General features: G+C 41.2%; 1 protein-coding gene and 1 pseudogene across 2 annotated transcripts in view; one reads left to right on the top strand and one right to left on the bottom strand.

The window, feature by feature from the left end:
- LOC147193285 (junction plakoglobin a-like) overlaps positions 1-19,631 on the top strand; it is a 159,184-nt gene that overhangs the window by 54,184 nt on the left and 85,369 nt on the right. The window lies entirely within an intron of this gene.
- LOC147193286 (uncharacterized) lies at positions 2,815-4,357 on the bottom strand (annotated as a pseudogene).

The raw sequence follows: 19,631 nt of genomic DNA, 5'->3' as shown, positions 1-19,631 counted from the left end.
GCCTTCCGCAAAAGTCTAATTCAACAGCAGCCTACAGCAACTCCTGGTTAGTTCGTAAACGGCAACAGCAAACACCACAGTGGCTTACACATGCGCAGTAGTACAGGAAGAATTTGTTATTGTTAGTTTCAGACGTAGCATGAACGTTGCATTGCAAAAATGGCTACAAAAACGGACCTTTGCAGACCAAGGAGTGACGAAAAGAAAAGCTTTAACGCTTGAAGACAGGGTAAACATTATTCAAGAAATTTATGTAAGTGAAAGTGAATGCTGATTGTAAATTGTGCAATTTTTTCTTTCTATGCTGGCTATATGAAGTGTCAAATAAGCATATGCTCATACTTATGCACTATTGGAATAAAAATAAAGAGTTACATCTGAGATAAATTTGGTGAAGTGAAAAGTCCCCTGTTGTGAAAAATTTATTGCTCCAAACATGATTTTGTTGTAGAGGTGTTTCAGTGTATAGCAAATTTTATCCCAGACGTAAACACACACACACACACACACACACACACACACACACACACGTATATGTGTAGTCTTTATTTTTATTCCAATAGTGCATAAGTATGAGCATACACTTATTTGATTTTGTTTAACACTAGTGAAATTTCCAACCACATGCTAACAATAACAAATACTTCCTGTACTGCGCATGGATAAGCCAGTGTGGTGGTTGCTATTGCCGTTTCCTAGCTAAGCAGTAGCAGTGGCTGCGGCAGGGTGAGGTTGGATTAGACTTTTGCGGTCGGCTTGTTTTCGTTGTCGTGAACCTCATTGCGAGGCAAGGGTGGAGAAAAGCAGTCATCTCGTTACCTCTGCATCCTGCGTCCTAGACACATAATTTTCCCACGGGACGCACAGTTCCAAATAATGTGCGTTTTTGGGACGCAAGGAAATTTCTCTGTCAAAACAAAACGAAACAAAAAAAAACTACGATACATCTTTCTTTCCAGCAACGCTTTGTCGCAGTTCGACAATCGCTGCCATTGTTGTTTTGATCTCTCGTTAAGTAATCTCACATGACGAGATTTCTGTTCCCGCGTGATGAGATTGGCGAGATCGGCCTTCAACCTCGTGGAAAGCAGACGATTGCCAAGTTGTGTAACGTTAAAACAAGTGTTGGGAAAGTTTATTGCGGAGATATCACAGAGGAAGCAGCTAAAGTTGGATAGTTTTTCGCGATAAGTTGACTTTGAGAAAGTCTTGCATCATTGAAAGCAGAATAAAGAGAGGAGAATTTATGAACTCAAAGACTGAACCATGGGATGAAATAACCTATCGGGGTGTACACACGGCACACATTTGCTTCGGTGCTGCACCGATGTATTTTGTTGCGATATATCTTACACCGGAGCAAATTTTGTGGAGCATTCACATTTACAAAGCCGCTGACTAGAGAAGCATGTTAACACCCGTGCAGCCCCACTTGCGTTCACACGGCAGTTTCTGCAGCGGTGCAAAACGAAAACAAAGAGCTGTCGTGTTGGTTCTTTTTAAAACATACACGAAATTTGGGTCTCTCTAAATGCGTAATGGGACTCATACTTTCCAGATCAGTGAGTTCCTGGGACTCGCTGGGATTAAACTGTAAGATTATCACTGGAAAAGGATTTCGTATTCCGCAACAGGGGGACTTTTCGGTGTAGGGGGAAGCAGAAAACGGGGAATGGCTTTCATGCATGAAGATTTTTTCACACTCGGGGGTATTTTCGCACATGTAGGTTTCGTTGTAGACTAATTATATTGTGTGTGTGTATATATATATGTTTTGTTTTTCTTTATAAGGGTGGGCTGCAGCCTCACTAAAATAGGCTAAGCGATAAGCCCGTTATATTTGTCTGGCAGTTTATGAGTAAATGCAGTTTCTAAAGACTTCTATTTTTAAATAGTTTATCATAAATGTTCCAGACCGCATCTTAATGTGCAGACATTTCTAAATTTTTTTTTTTTCCTTACCAAGAACGCCTTTTTAGAGAAACACATTTTGACAAACTGACATTGATTGTCCTATGTCAGACAGTAAATAATACCAACAACCTCCACAAAACATCTAAAATTGAACATTCGTATGACAAAAAATGTCTCAAAAATCAAATGAAAAAATATTTCAAATGAATAGAACATGTATCAAACATACGTATGAAAGACAAATAATCTTGTGAACATAAATTTAAATACTGTATCTCCATTTTGAGCTGAATGGTGGCCGACTGGTTAGCACATGCACCTCACAGTTCTAGTGTTGTGACTTGTATGCTAGTGTATAGTTATTTAGCTCGCGTGAGGTGTGTTTTTAACAAAGTAAGCATATGTCTGATGAAGGTATTCACAGCTTCACTACGATGAAATACATGAGTTATCATACAGCCAAATTCTATGGAAAGTGAAAGTCATAGTCCTGAGTTAGAAGCGACATCATGATTAACGCTACATAAGCTAACGTCGCATCTGAATGTAACTTTGCTGTCTAATAATTCAGTTTGTTCATAAAATGCAATACATCAGAGTTAAATTTAGTTGCTGTGAGTTTATCACCTCAGGCTAACGTCGCAATTAGCGAGGTCATTAGATGGAGCCATTTACCAATAATTCAAAATGTTGCTCATATTTACCTGTGTGAAACAAAGGATTGAATATCCGATTAAACCACGACTGTCAATGATATGAAAATTAATTATTGCGCTTTATTATAATAATAATCATCATCATAATACATTTTATTTGTGGGCGCCTTTCTAAAAACTCAAGGACACCTAACAACATCAAATAGAAGAAGCAAAAATCATCCATGCTGCCAATTGGCACTTGCTACGAAGACTTATTTTTCTTCTTCTTCTTCTGGTCTTTAAAAATTGGAGAGTATAGAAAAGTGGTGTCCATAAATCTATCTCCACGGAATAGTTTTCTGTTCAGGGATGGCTCCTTGTAACTAATGACATTCTTGCATTTCCTGGGTCTCCCTTGGTAATCTTTCTTCGGGTTAGCAATGGTCTTGGTCATTGAGGCACTACTTGCTGGAGAAAAGACAGCCGCGATCAAGGCAATCTCCTCCACCACTTGTTGCCCCTTTGAGGCGCGTTGTTGAGGACTAACAGTTAGAGCCCAGGACTTTGACGTACGCACGTCTTTATGTCTGTGTGCAGAAAGATCTTCCCAGAATGCAAACACATTACGGAAAGAGGAGTCACGGGGACCCGTACGATGAACCACATCCTCCTCAGGACAAACACCTTTGTCATGGCGTTGTTCTTTGTTGTTTGCCCGATCACTAGAGTCATTCTGAGTGGACTCCCAAGGACGCTTGCAGGAGCTTGGCTTTGGTGCGACAGAACCTGTGGTTGCGCAGGATTCTTCTGCATCGTGGTGGGACTCTTGATCTTTTGACAAAAGTTCTGGTTCTTTGACACGTGCAGGATGATCCACAGATATGAAACATGTCTTTGTGCACCTTGAGATGGGATGTCCTTGAGAGGTTGGGGAAGACTCAGCGTTGACCTGTGGTTCATATCCACCATGATGAATGACAAATTCCAAATCATGAGTTGGAGTCAGCTCCATGGGTGTATTGAGGATCACGGTATGGTCTGGCACAACTTCCATATGTTCACAAGGAGCGTTGACTCCAGCAGAGGGAGACGGTGTTTCAGCACTAGTCAAAGCTGAAGATGTTGGGCTGCTCAGTCGACACGGCAAAGAGTTACTGTCGTAACCAGACCGAGAGAACCTAGCTGACAGCCTATTCACTTCCTCCCTTAAGTTGTTGGACTGGTGCGCTGACTCCATCTGGAGTGTCTGCTGGTTTGAATCCCTTTTCTCGTCATCCGTTTTTGCGTTGCCAGTAGACACATTTCTACTCAGGGTGGATAAGACTGCAGGCATGTTGTTTTGAAGACTGCCTGGTCGCATTTCTGGACTGAGTTCCGCTGAATCCTTTGTAACCTCCGGAGCATCTGGTGCCACATTTTCAATTGAAGGGTTGTCAGGATCAGTTGGGAGGACATTGCCGTCCTCAAATGTTTCAAAGAGAGCGCTGTCAGGGAATAATTCAGCGAGTGACTTCATGTTTTGGGAGATTATGACGATAAAGGTTTTTGAAGACGAGGAGCAGTTCCATGTGCTCCTGCTTCTTGGTGGCCAAATCAAATCGTGCAGACTGTGCTTCCCTTCTCAGGTGCAGGTTCTCCGTCTCTAGCAGCATGGACCTCTGCTTCTTGGCCTGTAGGGCGAGAGCTAGGGCTTTGTTTTTGGCCTTCAATGAGACCATGAAGAAAGAGGAGGTGTTGCGCATTTTATTTTTTATCCTGGATGGTGAAGCAAAAGCCTTCTTGGAAGCCTTGGTAGGCGTCATTGTTTTTAATTGTATTCTTAGTGGAGAAAAATGACGTTGTTTTGCACTCAGAAATGCAGTCAATGTCATGCGACTTTGTCGAGTAGATCCTTTTCAATATCACGCAAGACACAAAAACAGAAACTCAACTGAAACAATTACATTGGAGAAAATTTCGAAAACGCCAACCACTTCCACTTTAGAACACGAACCAACTTCGCCGTACTTCCTCTTAGCGTCCGTGATTAACCAATCAGAGTTGCGTTAATTAGTTGCGTTTAAGTACAGTTCTTCTGCCCTAACCATGCGTTTGAGATGAGAGCATGGCGTAGACGGCGAGCTAAACAATCCTCCAATAAAAACATGAAGATGAGAATCCACCGTTTGGTATTTTTATGGAGTCTTTCTTGTAAAAAGATTGTGCCTGAATGTGTCAAAAGAAGGAGGATGGAAGTGGTCATCACACCTCTCCACTGTTTCACTCTTATGAATTAAATTGGCTACCCCACTGACTTTATGGGTGGTTCTAACTACTTCCACCACTAGAGGCACTGTACCGAACTGTAATGCAATACTTTCATCACTAGGGGCACTGCACTACACTGTAATACAATTACTGGGGGCAGAATAACAGTATTTGATTCTTTGATCTTTCCACCGTCTAATAGCATCAGATTTCAAGTAAGCTTCCGGGTTGTCTTCGTTTGAGGACATGCACACCCCTTTTTTCTTATGAGCGCACAAAACTTAGGGTTGAGGAGTGTAATTGGGATCGGCTCTTCAAAGTGACTACCCATAGAGCGGGGTCACCAATCTTTTTGAAGCTGAGAGCTACTTAATGCAAAGGGCTAAAAGTTCGATGCACTCTTCTGAAATAATCTATTTGCTCAAATGACCTCTAATAATCTTATTAATTTACAAGAAGACACTGATCATGTTCATTATTTCTCATAATAATGAGGAAACAGATGAATGTGATAAATGTTTCCTCATGTTCACATTTTCAAATGATCACAACATTCGTGGAATATCACAATGTCCCATCACTGGTGATCTTTGATGCAGTTTTAAAAAGGACATGGGCTGCTCATCAGGTCCTTTATGGAGGGCGACCTGGTGCCAGCGTTGGTGACCCCTGTGACAGAGATTCCATCGCATTCGTAAAGGAAACATTTTATCACCAAGTCGAACTACACGTGTCAATAAATGTAATGATGTGGAAAATTACGTCACCAGACTGATGTAGCTGTGCCCAACAATTTAGCCATTATTATTATTATTTTCAGAAGCTAATGTTACTCATGGTTACTGTGTGCTAACATTAATCTGCTAATCCACAGCAAATTTGGCCACGGCATCAAAGTGGTCCTTTGGAATGTTTTCCAACCTAATTGATCCTGTCATTGGCTGAAAAACCCATAGATTTGGTTATTATGTGAACTTCGCAACAATGTAGACTGGCTCGTTCAGATGCATTTCAAGAAAGGGGCACAGAACTGAAAATTTAATTGGTTGTTTAATTTCACACTTGGTGGGTGGGCAGGAACACCAGAGATCCAATTACTTGTATACATCCAATAACAAGAAAAATATCCATAATATTTCCCTTTTAAAACTCTTGATTCACCTCACCCTTGCAAAGGGTAATTTAATGTTGAAGCCTATTATAATTTTTTTTGTGATTTATTGTGCTAGCTGGTGTTGTTCCAAACTAGTTTTTCTCCAGTTAAATGGCCAGGAAGTTCCGTGTGCCAACATGCAAGCACAAGCTCTGCATACTGGCATGCTGACACGATTGCCTGATCATTTTGATTTTCCACTGCAAGGACCCTCTAATTGGACATGATAGTGCCAAGAGCAGTATGATGTAAATTACCAATACTGTTATTTACACCTGCGGTTGAGTAAAGATGCTTGCCGACAAATAAATCAATGAAAAAAAAATCACGTTAAGCTTGCCAGGCTGCTTACACTTCAACGTATGTTTGTTCAAGTTTGTGAAGCATTTTTATTCCCATATCAGTCACTTATAAAGACAAATATTTTCTACAACAAATGACTAATACAGGAATGTGCGGCACGGTGAACCAGTGGTTAACGCCTTGACCTCACAGTGCAGAGGTCCCGGGTTCAATTCCAGCTCCGGCCTCCCTGTATGGAGTTTGCATGTTCTCCTCGGGCCTGCGTGGGTTTTCTTCAGGTACTCCGGTTTCCTCCCACTTTCCAAAAACATGCATGGAAGGCTGATTGAACACTCCAAATAGTCCCTCGGTGTGAGCGTGGATGTTTTGTTCGTCTCTGTGTGCCCTGCGATTGGCTGGCAACCGGTTCAGGGTGTCCCCCGCCTACTGCCAGACAAGACAGCTGGAATAGGCTCCAGCACCCCCCACAACCCTTGTGAGGATAAAGCGGATCGGAAAATGAATGAATGAATGTATAATACTGCAATTTACTTGAAAGAGGAATATTTTCATTGTCGCTGAATTTTATTTTTGCTGCTGTCACACTTGAATTCCCTCTCTGGGAAATAATACAGGATATCTCATATTTTGGGCTTCAGAATGCAGGCTTTTCACTGAGACATCATCAAACATAAGACAAATTACTTGGGGATTAATTTTAAGTATTAGTTATTAATTAACAATTAATTTTTCCAGGGTCGCCCTGTCCGCAGCATTTGACCTGAATTAATGCAAGAGGCAATTGCAATGAATGTTCCTGAAAGTCATGAACCAAATTTTTAGACTACATGACGCTCTGGAGTATAAGTTATGCCAGTCAAAAAAGACATCATGTAGAAAATCACATTTATAAATTGCTCTGTCTGGAGTGTAAGTCACATTTTGGGAGGACATTTATTTTCACAAAACAGGCCTTGGGAATGGCCAGGGAGTGACCTGGATTGACCGCCATTGATCATCTGTAAGTGCACATCGGCTCCTATTTTCCTGTGTGCTTAAGTAAGAAAAGGCACTTTGCTAAGAACATTTTTGGCTGCACACATTCTCCCATGAACTTAAGTGTGTCACATGAGTGCCTTCATGAGATGTTCGCACTCTGGATGGAGGGAAGTTTAAATGAAGGCATCCCATTGTCAAATCTAACGGTGAGCGTGTTCTCCCAAGAGACTTAAGCATCTTTCCTGTTGCGCACTCAGGAGGCTGGACTAAGTAGTAGCGCCTCTTCAAGTAGAAACATTGAATTGCACATTTTGATTCAATTAACTGCTTTGGCGCTCCACTGATGACAGCAGCGTGACCGAGCAGCTGAGGACTCTTGGTGGTGGCTTTGGAGTTCGTCTGGAAGTGCAGCTCACAACAACTGCAGTCATTCTAATGCACCAGCTCCAAATGTACGTTCAGTCATGAGCACAGTCCTCTGATTAAAATTCTTTTATTGTCTTTATTCAATACAGAATGTGCATACCGTATTTTCTGGACTTAAGTTGCTCCTGAGTATAAGTTGCACCAGCCATAAAATGCATAATAAAGAAGAAAAAACCCCCATATATAAGTCAAATTGGAGTATAAGTCGTATTTTTGGGGGAAATTAATTAGATTAAATCCATCACCAAGAACAGACATGTCATCTTGAAAGGCAAATAAAAATAAAATACAGCACGCTGAATAAGTGTACATATGCTAACGTTACATAACCCATTAACAACAAACTGAGAATGTGCCTTGTATGTTCACATAACATATTCATAGTTATTCTGACAACTACAACATAAATAAAATGCTAACCAGTTTCTCGAACCATTAGTGTCGTTCCAAATCACAAAATCAACGGAATCTTTGGTGTCACTTTGAAACAACCCTGCCAACTCCAGAGGTACAAGACGCGGCGCTTCCTCTTCTTCGTCGCTTACATCAGAGTCATCGTCAGTTGTTTTTATCAGTTACCACCAATGGGGAAAGTATCAAAACAGGCATAGACCACCCTATTGCGGTTTAATGTGGAAATAACATGTAAAATTATGTAATGTGTTAATCATTTCACACAAATTGCTCCAGAGTATAAATCACACCCCTGGCCAAACTATGAAAAAAAAACTGTGATTTATAATCTGTAAAATACGGTCCACATGCTCCTTCAAATTAGACGATTAGATGAGCTGCTCATTTTCAGAAGGGACAATCACTTCTGGATCCATAACGAATCAATTATACATTTACAGTGTGAAATATATCCCAAATGGATCAGTCAATGAAAGAAGAAAGCATACAATTCCTTTATACATCTGATATTACCCGAGAGTAGCCCAATTTAAAATAACCTTAGACCCTAGACTGAGTAAGCAATACATAATGTTTGTTTAAATTCGACTTCTGTGCCCCCCTTTACTCTTTCTGCTCTGTTTTATTTGAATCTGTATTTTAGATTTCCTATAATAGAAAGCGTAATGAGTCAGTGAAGTTTACCCCACTTCGTTTTTTTTTGGGGGGGGGGGCGTTCATTTTACTATGTTCAAAAAATGGTTATACATTTATACTCCTTATTGGTCCTTACACGTTATGTATTGCTTACCCAAATGGATCTCAATGGAATTCACATATCTCAGGAAAACTCCACAATCCGGGACTTGCCAGCATCCTCTGAATTCAGTGGGTCATATCTCCTTGGTGCCTGCTCGAGTTTTCACCAGTTACACAGGTGGATGTGTCAGAAGCTTAGACGGGAGAATCGCCGCACCCTGAAGGTGCATGAGGAATTGACTTAAGTGTGAACGGGAGAATATACGCCATACTGTACATTAAGTGATGCACACACACCCACAGCCTTTTGTACATATTCCGTCCCTTTAATTACACTAAGGTTTTTATTCTTGCATGACTATTTCGCTTAAATTAGTCATTCTATTCCCCAATCTATCTTTCAAAACATTTTCTAGCTGCTATCTTTCACTTTGATCATGGGAAGAAGGCTTTGATGATCAGAAAACAGTCGTCCTCACATTTTGGTAGGGGAAAGGAACGGAACAGATAATACCCGAAGGGGATCAAGGTTTGCAGAAAGAGGAAAGCTAAGATAAACTATAATGAATAGAGGGATGAAGGAAATCCTGAAACACTGCTGAAAGGGATCAGCAGTGTGAGGAGAAAAATATGCCAATTTCATATTGGGGGAAAAATTCCCTTTACAGCTTACTGTCTGTTTCACTTCTTTTCATTTTGTTCTATACTTGTGTTCCTTTCAGTCATTTCATTAATGTTGCCCACTTTGATTTTGGCCAGTACATCAACCCTGAATGAAATGTGAGCTACTTTGAAAGCTTGTCTTCCTTTTTGCATAAGCAAAGAAAATACTATAGCTTTCACTTGGTGGAAACATTTCAATTGGCGACAGGCTTTCATACATTAGTCCTAGATGTGTCTGGTATCCAAACTGTTTTACTGCAAGAACGAAGAGAATAAATGACTTAAGTGTGTCACTTTCGAATGGTGGCAATGGTGAGTTAGATTCGGAATCGTTTGTTTTTATTTGATATATGCTGGTCATGAAATCCTTAAAAAGTGTCATGCTCGCGTTAGAAGTGGCAAGCATATCTTGGTAATGCTTAAATATGGGCCGGCTTACTACCTTTTCAACTAATGGAAGAGCTCAAAGGGTTGGCGGCCACAGGAAAAGGGAAACAGTGTAAATGTGTCATTGTCTCAAGGGGGCTTTCATTAAAGGCACTTACGGATTGGGGCGAGTCCTGAGACTGCCTCCTTTGGTCGAGCAGGGACTCTTAGGTTGGAGTGGGCACTGGCTGATAAAATGCCTGCAGTTTCCACAAAAAGTGCAAAGCCCCCGCTCAACCCGTGGAGTTCCTCCTGGGAGACACGGATTCTGCCGAGTTGCATTGGTTCTTGGAAGCTGGTGTCTTGGGGCTTGTGAACAGGCAGGCAACCAGTCGAGGAGCAGCAGCAGTACGAGGGAAGAGCGGGCAGGTTTGGTGCTGCGGCAGTGTTCTCTGATCTGTGACAAGAGAAACAGAATTTGGACCCAGATACAGACAGGACATGGAAATGGCAAAGCAAAAATTCTTTATATCCAAACAAATACAAAGTAACAATGGAGAGCAAGGCTGGATGCAGAAGGCATGGATGAAAGCTTGAGGTTCTGTCAGAGATTTTCTCGGACAAAGTTAAAGAAATGACTCGGCACACAGGAAAATTGTCTTCAATATCGGCGGAAGCGGATCTCTGAGAGCGAACGATGGTTAGTTGCTCCGCGATCACACTCGAGCTCCCTTCCCGCCAGTTCAGACTTTTATTGTAACATACAAGGAAAACACTGCCCCCGATATTTGCATACCGCACCCACGGTCCGGCCCCTCGGTAGTGATTGGTTACCTGTTTTAAACATTGAACCACCAGTACGTTGGCGCCTTTTCTGTCTGGTCTACATTGAATTAACATGTTGCAGACTTTGCGGATGGCCAATGTCGTCTGGGCGCGACGGGTGTTCTCAACTCGTCTTTTGTTGCTCAACCGCTGTTCCCGAATTATTCATTCCCCTTTTGTGACCGAGTGTCGCCTTCTCCCCTGTGGTTGTCCACCTGTATTGACGTGCTAATTGTGGACTTCAACAGTCCCCCGGCCAGATGGCCGGCGCCTTTGTGTGCAGGCATTTGGGGGTGCTGGATACGCACCCAAACGCTTCGATGTGCCCAAATAAATGAAACTTTAAACACGATACAATTTTGCTCATAGATTACTCTAACAGGTTCTGACAACATATCGCTGTGCAACTGGGTGCTTAAATACTGAGAGACATTAGTCAACGATTCATACACCGATGCTTCCCTTTGTTAATGAGGCACTGCTTACTGTTGTTGCTATTATACATTACAGCAGGGCTGACCAACCAACAGAGCTACCGATAAATGCAAAAGGTTTGCGAACAGTTTGATAGAAACGTCTGAAATCATTAATTTGCTCAAATGATTTTTATCTTGCATTATTCATAATTAATGATATTCATTTATGTGAAGACACAGTCTTGTTAATGATATCTCACAATAGCAAAACAGATAAATATAACAATTTATTTATACGTCCCTCTGCCAGTTTTTAGACTTTCAAATGATCACTTTTACAATATTCCTAGAACGTAATGTGTACCTGGCTCTCACCGGCACCCCCTTGGTAATCCATGTATTATAACATACTGTGTAGCAGGTCTCATTAGATCCATCCATCCATCCATCCATCTTCTGATGCACTTATCCCCACAAGGGTTGCGGGGTGTGCTGAAGTCTATCCCAGCTGTCTTCGGGCAGTAGGCGGGGACACCCTGAAATGATTGCCAGCCAATCGCAGGGCACACAGACGAACAACCATCCACGCTCACACTCACACCTTGGGACAAACAATGGAAGAGTTAGACCTGGACTGGTCAAGGCTGGACAGCAACACAACTGATGGGGCTCCGAGTATGGTGGGCGCGTCTCGGGGGTCCAATAAGATGCATGAACTGGGAGATGGAAGAACAGGGTTTCAAATTCACTGCCTAATTCACCGGCTAGCACTGTGCTGTCATTAAGGTTGTGGTCATGTATAAACTTCATCAGAGCAGAGTTGATTATTATTTATTTCATAGAAGGTGTAATTTATTTCCTGTTTTTTTATTCTGTGAAGAACCCGGTGAGGGTTATTTATTAATAAAATAAATAATAATAATAATAATAATAATAATAACACTAGTTATTATTTATTTCCTGACTTTTGTTCTGTGAAGAATCCAGAAAAGGTTATTTGAATTGTGTGGGTTTCTGGAAAACAATACATTTTTACATTTAGGTACTCTTGCAGTCACACGTTTTCTGTTCCAAACTGACCCCCCCCCATCAGAGAAACGAAAATTTATGTTATGTGGCCCTCACAGGAAAAAGTTTGGGGACCACTGATTTCGAACGTTCCATTGAGATGCCGTGCGGGTTTTTGGAATGTGGGAGGAAACGAGATTACCCAGAGACAACCCACACAGGCACGGGGAAAAAATGCAATTTCCTCTGTTATTTTATGTTTTGTAAAGTGCTTTGTTACAGCGGTAACTTTTGGGAAAGCGCTACATAAATAAAGATGTATTGAAAGGTAGGTACTGATTTCCTTTTCACAAACTCACAAACTCTCCTATCAATTTTTCTGTTTTGTTCATGTTACGGTCCGTTATGGCTGCTGCTCATCATGGCATATGTGTGTATGTGCGTGCGTATACGCGCTTGTGCATGGACGGTTTCGTGCGCATGTCTGCACGTGCGGAAGGTTGGTTTGCTTGAAGAGTAGTTCTTCGGTTGGGCACCCCTGCCCCAAACCATGACTGACTGCGGAACCACTGGGTTTTAAGCAGTTTGACTTTTTTGCTTCTTCAAACTGCGGGACCTTGATTTCCAAATGAAATGCTAAATTTACCTCCATCTGAAGAGAAGACAACAGACAACTGTTCCTCCTTAGCCCAGCACAGATACCTATGGTGTTGCTTTGGGTTTCAGGTGTTGCTTAAGTGATGCAATTCTACAGCTGTAGCACGTGTCATGCAGACTGATGTATGTATCTGGTGATTCTTGATGCACTGACATCTGCCTCAGCCTTGTGCAGCTCCGGCAGATTTATGAACCAACATTGGTTGACAATCATCTCAATGCTGTGGTCATCCTTGCCACTTGTGCACTTTTGCCGGCCATGTTTTCCCCTTCCTCTTAACAATCTGTACACGTACTTTGACACAGCACTCTGTGAGCATTCTTTGTGCGACTTTTTCTCCTAATGGAGAGTGTCAGTGACGGTTTTATGCACAACCATAAATTCAGCAGTGTTTTCCGTGTTTCCGAAGCCTACCAAGCCAGACTGAGAAAAACCTTTGCAGTTGTTTTGCGTGAACTAGCTGACAAGATTGGGACACAGGAGGCCTACAATGTTCAATGTGGGCATGATATTCGAATTTTTGAAACACTGGAATTTTTTTGGGGGGGGGGGACTATTATTACAAAAATTGAAATTAAGGTTTTAAACATTTCACTTTGTTTGTGGTGAACAAAAGTTTCATTTTATGGAAACAAATTATTGGAATAAATGGACGTACCCTCAATATTCAAATTTTCTGGCATCCACTTGTACATGACAAAATAAAACTCAAACTTGTGTCACAATTAGTCACAACAGTGATGATACAAATGATCTATTGGCGACCGATCGGAATTGTGGTCTGAAATCAGCTGAACAGGATAAGCGATCTAGCAAACGGACGGAAAGAAAGCATACCATTTTCCCATTCTGACTTTCCTTCTTGAAAAGTTTTTTTTTTTTTTTAAATGACTTGAGTTGTACAAGTTTTAGGTTTTATTTTTTTCCAAATTATTTATCTTTAACATCACAAAAAACTGCCAATTGAGTTGGGGTAAGCCAACATTTTATATCCACTAAACTCTTGCTGAAAATGCCTCTTTAAATTATCTACCCAATTTTCGCAATTGCCTTTTTTTGGAAATTTTTCTCATGCTCCAAGTGACAATGTCTTTAAAATCTTTCTTCATGCTCTTGGCTAATTTCTTCTTGCCAATATGGTGTCTTTTGTCGACCGTGCTTCCCAGCCTAAGGTATTATTTTCCTCGTCATAATGGTTTTGGGAAATTATGTTTGTTGAAGTCTCTGCTTTTACAATGTACCCTCTTATTTATTTGTTCCCTTTCTGACTCCGGTCTATTCTTTCTCACTTTAGCACAGCTTCAAACCTTGTGAAATCTAAAAGCAAATGGATCAAAGCACAATTTAACATATTCCAGCTTTGGTTCAAATGAAAAAAAAAAAAAGATTACTGGCTGTGTTCATCGGTCAGTCAAAATATATATATTTTTTTCATGTGGAAGTGTTCTCGCTTGATAGAAAACTAAAAAGGAATTTTGAGGCTTTTCCACCCAAAGAAGCCCATTCAAATACTATAATGCTTTCACACTTAGCTTGTTTAGAATTGTGTTTTATTTTATTTATTCACGGGAAACAAAATCAAGCACCAAGAAGGCTTGAAGTTTTAGCAGCATGCTTCAAATTGTTTTACCATGGTGAAGATGGCAAGAGTATTGAAGTAGAAGAGTGGACGTGAAAATACTCTCAGATTGAGTGATGAGGATGTAAATTGAAATGTTGGGTTTTTAATGTAATTAATGCACTCTTAAAACCGCTGGGTGAAAAAAACAACAACCCTGTTTTGCTCAAAAATTGGAACGACTCTCTGTCGTTCCAATTTGTGACCCAATGTTCTGGGTTGTTTTATACAGAATGACCCATTAAAAAAATGTTTTTCTTTGTTTGTGCAAAACACCGTAAATAATTGAATGGGAACGCGTGCACATCTGCAGAAAGTATGAATTTATCAGACACCTAAGTTAGGGCACTTTACTGCAACATCACCAAGGCAGCATCACTGAAAAATATGGGGGGGAACAGCAAGTCTGTTACAGTCCAAGTGAGATCAATGTTTGATGTTCAGTGGTTTGGGGTTAAAAAGAATTTTGCTTCACATATGTGACTTTTGGTGAGTTTTTCTCATCGTCTTATTCCATGAACACTTTTGAAAGATATCAAAGGTGTATTTCAAATCTCTCAGGTCAGTCCGATTGAGAGCATGGATGAATTCCATCAGCAAGGCACGAACCCTCAGCGCATTCATCTCCTCTGAACATTTCTCTTCCTTTGATCATCATAGTCCAACTGGCTGGAACTGATGCTGTGGTGCCTTTGGTCACTTGGATTTTTACTGTCAAGATCTCCAAGTTGGCCTTCGTCATACTGGGTGCAAGAATGTCTTAACAAAGTTTCAGTCTTCATAATCACGGAGTTGCAGGAAATCCGAATGTTGGTAAAATGTCCTGTTTTTACTCTTGCTCTGACGTGCCTGGAGTGCCCACACACAGGCACATAAACACATTAGAGGGCCTGTATCATTCTATTTTAATCTTTCCACAGCTAACTAATGGTGATTAGGTATCACCGGTAGCTTTGGCACAATGACAGTCTAATTTCTTATGAAATATGAGTTATTTTGTGACTATTTTTCTAACCTGGAAGTAAGACATCTGCCTCGCTAATACTCCGCCTCTCCCCGTGTGCTGCCGCACCCCTTGACATCATACTAAAGTTGGCCGCCTTGCGCACCGTGCGCCCATGAAACGGTTAATAGCAACAATGATAGAAGCACATATTTGTTAGTTTTTTGCTGGTAATCAGATGTTAAGAATACATAATGAAGACTAAGGAGGGAGGTATGGTTGTCTTTCTTGCAAGAGAGAGTGCGCTAAACAAAACATGTCTCGGTTCACAATCTTGGAGCAGCTCTCCAGCTGGCTCTGCCATGTAAACCATTACAGGTTCCGGGGCAACTCTAAAGTTGCAGTGTCTCTCTTGTATTTAATTTATTAAGGAAGTCATAAATATGCAAATCTCCAAAGAGACAGGGTGTGACATGACAGAGAGTCCGCAAATGAAGTGTCTGCAGACAGGAGACAATCAGTCGGAACACCGGTGCACTCCTGGGGTGGTTGGAGAGGTCATGCGGTGTGTCGGTCGCCTGTGTCCCCAGCTGTTATTGTATCCCATCAACGTCTTGCTCTTTTGATATTGTCTTAATTTTAATCTTCACAGTCGAGTGCAGGACCCTTTTGGTCACTCCTTGACTGTCAAAACCCCCCTTCCTATTGTAAATGAGATTTCTGCAGAGTCACAGTCTTGAGCAAACTCTTTGTAACTCCAATACTGTACAAGTAAATATGGGATAAAATATGAACATTTATTCTAACAATATTGTTTCTTGAAAAAAAAAAACTGAGCAGGCCGTATTATGTGGCATTGCACCTGGGCCATATTTGGTTCTGTTTTGTTTGGTTTAACTTGCTCAATCACGTGTTGATAAAATATGCAGTTGAGTTTAATGAGAAATTGCATGTTTATTTTAAACTGAATTTAGTAGCTCTTTGCATGACCTGTTCAAAGTGCTTGAAAAAGTGTAGCAATTAATTCAAGGGATCTGCTGCCTCAGCCAAACATACTTCTGTACGTCTTCATATTGTACTGTCACTTTCATTTTCCCACAAAAACAATAAAATGGTCAGGGAACAAATCTTAATTGAAGCAGAAGATGGAGCAATTACAAAGCTCGATTCAAATGAAGTTGAGACATTGTGGAAAAATCAGTGGTGGGCAGTCCGTCAGTCCGTCATTGAGACGAGGGGTACTTTGGGGAAAAGAAGCAGTAATGGTAGAAGAATTAGCTTTTGTTGAAAGTGGTCCAAACTGTTTCTAAAATAATAAAATTTGTTGTTGTTCAAAAGTGACAAAATCCAAACACAAACTATCGCATCCCACCGCCTGTCTCATGTGTGTTTGTTCACGGGGGAACTACAAGGGTTTGCTTCAAGCAGAGAAGAAGAGTAGGGGCTCCTTCTTCTTCTCCTACAGGAAAAAAATAACTTGAACATGGTTAGTGATTCTGGTGACTGGTGGTTGTGTACTTTGGTTGCAAAATGCTATCTTGTTTGACAGTTCAACAGTCTTATAAAAGCCGGTGCCCTCAACAGATACGGCAACTTCCTAATTCTTCAAGCCTGCTCCTTTTTGGCTCAGTCCCAGCCACTATTGGAAGTTGGCTGTGTTTATCCTGCTTGCTCCCACAGACAGCATTCATTATATTGTTCCACATTTAAAAAATTCCACAACACTGTTTGTGTTTGTTTGGGATTCTGTCATGGGGGTGTGTCAGTGCCCATGCCATGAGGGTTACTTTCTCATCTGTGAAAGCATTATTAATGTTGAAAGGTACATCCAGGATTTGAAACAATACAGTATATGCTGGCATCCAAGAAGGGGAGTCCATGCATCATTTCAGCAAAACAAAGCCAAGTCACATTCTTCAACAGTTACAACAGTATGGCTTCATAGCAAAAGAGTGCAAATACGAGACTACCGTGCCAGCAGTCCAGACCTGTCTTCCATTGAGAATGCGTGGCATGGTATGATGCACAAAGTATGACAACGAAGACCCTGGCCTGTTGAGCAACTGAAGTTGTACATCAACCAAGAATGGGGGGAAAAAAAATCCACCTTGAAAGCTTCAGCACTTCTTGTCCTCAGTTCCCTAAAAACTTATTGAAAAGAAAAGTGGTGTAACCCAATGGTAAACATGCATCTCTCCCAGGTATCAAATTCAAAATAAGTGCATATTTGATGGAGTATTTATACAGAAACAATAGGGACCTCGCAGTAATTTCTGCTCCGAACATTAAATGTCTTGTCTATGTAGTGTATTCGATTGAATATAGGTTGAATAACATTTACAAAGCCATGTCTTCTGTTTTTATTTTTGATACAATGCTTCAACTTAATTGGAATTGAGTTTGTTCAAAAACTGTTTTCCTTGAGCGTTTGTCTGTATATTTCTTACCTTCTTGTAATTGAATAGCTGTCAGTGAGAGGTAAAAAGTTTTGTATTTACTGCCAGCTATTAGCACGCATGCACGCAGATAGAGTATTAAACCATTTGATTCACCCAAAATATGCTTCTATATGCATGTCGTTGTTTTCCTTTCAAGAATTGACATTTAACGGTCTGGAATTCTGCAGATGACTCACAAAGACACAAACACACAATAGCTGCACACAGTTGTACCGTGATGCTGACAGGGTCATTGGCAAGTGACAAGCCATATCTCTCGTTAGCTCATCTATTTCTTTGCTGTAAAATTCCCTCCTGTCCGTCTTGGGAAAGAGGTCGGAATGCAAAGTATTTTGACTTTGAGCAGCATGCAAGAAGGACATTTGATGACACATGTCATTGCTGGCTCAAGTTTTGATAATTCCAGCCATCTGCATTGAGCCATTTGCAGGAAAGATTTGAACAACACTTTATCTCCGACCATACATCCACCCGTCCATCCATTTTCCGATCCGCTTTAATCTCACTAGGGTCGCGTGGGGTGCTGGAGCCTATTTATCCCAGCTGTCTTCGGGCAGTAGGCGGGAGACACCCTGAACCGTTTGCCAGCTAGTCGCAGGGCACATAGAGATGAACAACCATTCGCGCTCACAATCACACCTAGGGACAATTTGGAGTGTTCAATCAGCCTGCCATGCATGATTTTGGAATGTGGGGGGGGGGGGGGGACCGGAGTACCCAGAGAAAACCCACACAGGCACATGGAGAACATGCAAACTCTACACAGGAAGGCCGGAGCCGGGATCAAACCCACGACCTCTGCACTGTGAGGTCGACGCGCTAACCACTGGGCCGCTCTCCCAAATTCAAAAGAGGGAAATGCTCTTGTTTCAAGTGACATGCAACCCAATACATTAGTTTCGGTAAATATTTTGTGAATCCCGAATGAAATTATGTTGTCTTGCAACCCAACTTTTGCTTAGTTTACATAATGCACCCTGTAAATCCTTACACATTCACAGAACTCTTTTTTTGTAACACATTAGAAAAAAATATTTGAGTGGTGTTCGTTGACGTGAAATGACATTTTCTTAATATCGACTTAAAAACAATTCTACAACTTATAATTTGTGAAAAATACAAAATATACTCAAAGTACTCCCAACTCAGTGTGTGAAATATAAACACCAAAAAAAAAATCTCAACTCATTGTATGTTAAATAAATGTTTTTATGTTTCTCAATTCAGAGTAGTACAACTCAAAAATGTCTGAATTCATACTATGTGAAATGTACACGCAAAATGTTTCGATTTCTCAACTCATGATATGTGAATCTTACAAAGTATTTCTTCTGTATTTCTTTATGATGATATGCCTTTCTGCTTGGCTCTCGACGAAGGCGGACACTTTTTGCACAGCTCCTGCCCTCACCCCCACCCTCTCCCTGCTCGCCACTTAGTCTTTGTGCTGTCTTTGTCTAACTTTTTCCTAGCCTCCTACCGTATTTTCATCCGAAGAACTAACCATGGAATTAGTTGGCTGGTCTCTCGATGCAATTGGCAACATTTTTTCGACGGAAAGAGCAGGCAGTGGGGAGCCTGCTTGCCCTCCGGGGACATTTGCTGCCGGATACGCCCTGGATCCATGGAGAAAGTGGAGACCGGTGTGCCTGGCAATACTGTCCGTGGAGGATGTGGAAGACATCTACATTATTGGCCTTTTGATTACAGGTATGCTGCTGTTTGGTGTTGGCAGCTTTCTGTTCTATCGCAAAATTCAACCGACGGGAGCGGCTTTATTGGAAGTGAAGAAGCTGTCGGTCATTCTGGATGGTTTGGCGCGAATGTCCAACACTCAGTCTCAAGCGGGGACTGAGCTCAACCG

This window comes from Hippocampus guttulatus, chromosome 16 (assembly GCF_054856545.1).
Source record: "Hippocampus guttulatus isolate MCC_2025c chromosome 16, RoL_Hgut_1.0, whole genome shotgun sequence".
Classification (NCBI taxonomy): Eukaryota; Metazoa; Chordata; class Actinopteri; order Syngnathiformes; family Syngnathidae; genus Hippocampus; species Hippocampus guttulatus.
This window is presented reverse-complemented; position numbering and strand designations above follow the sequence as displayed.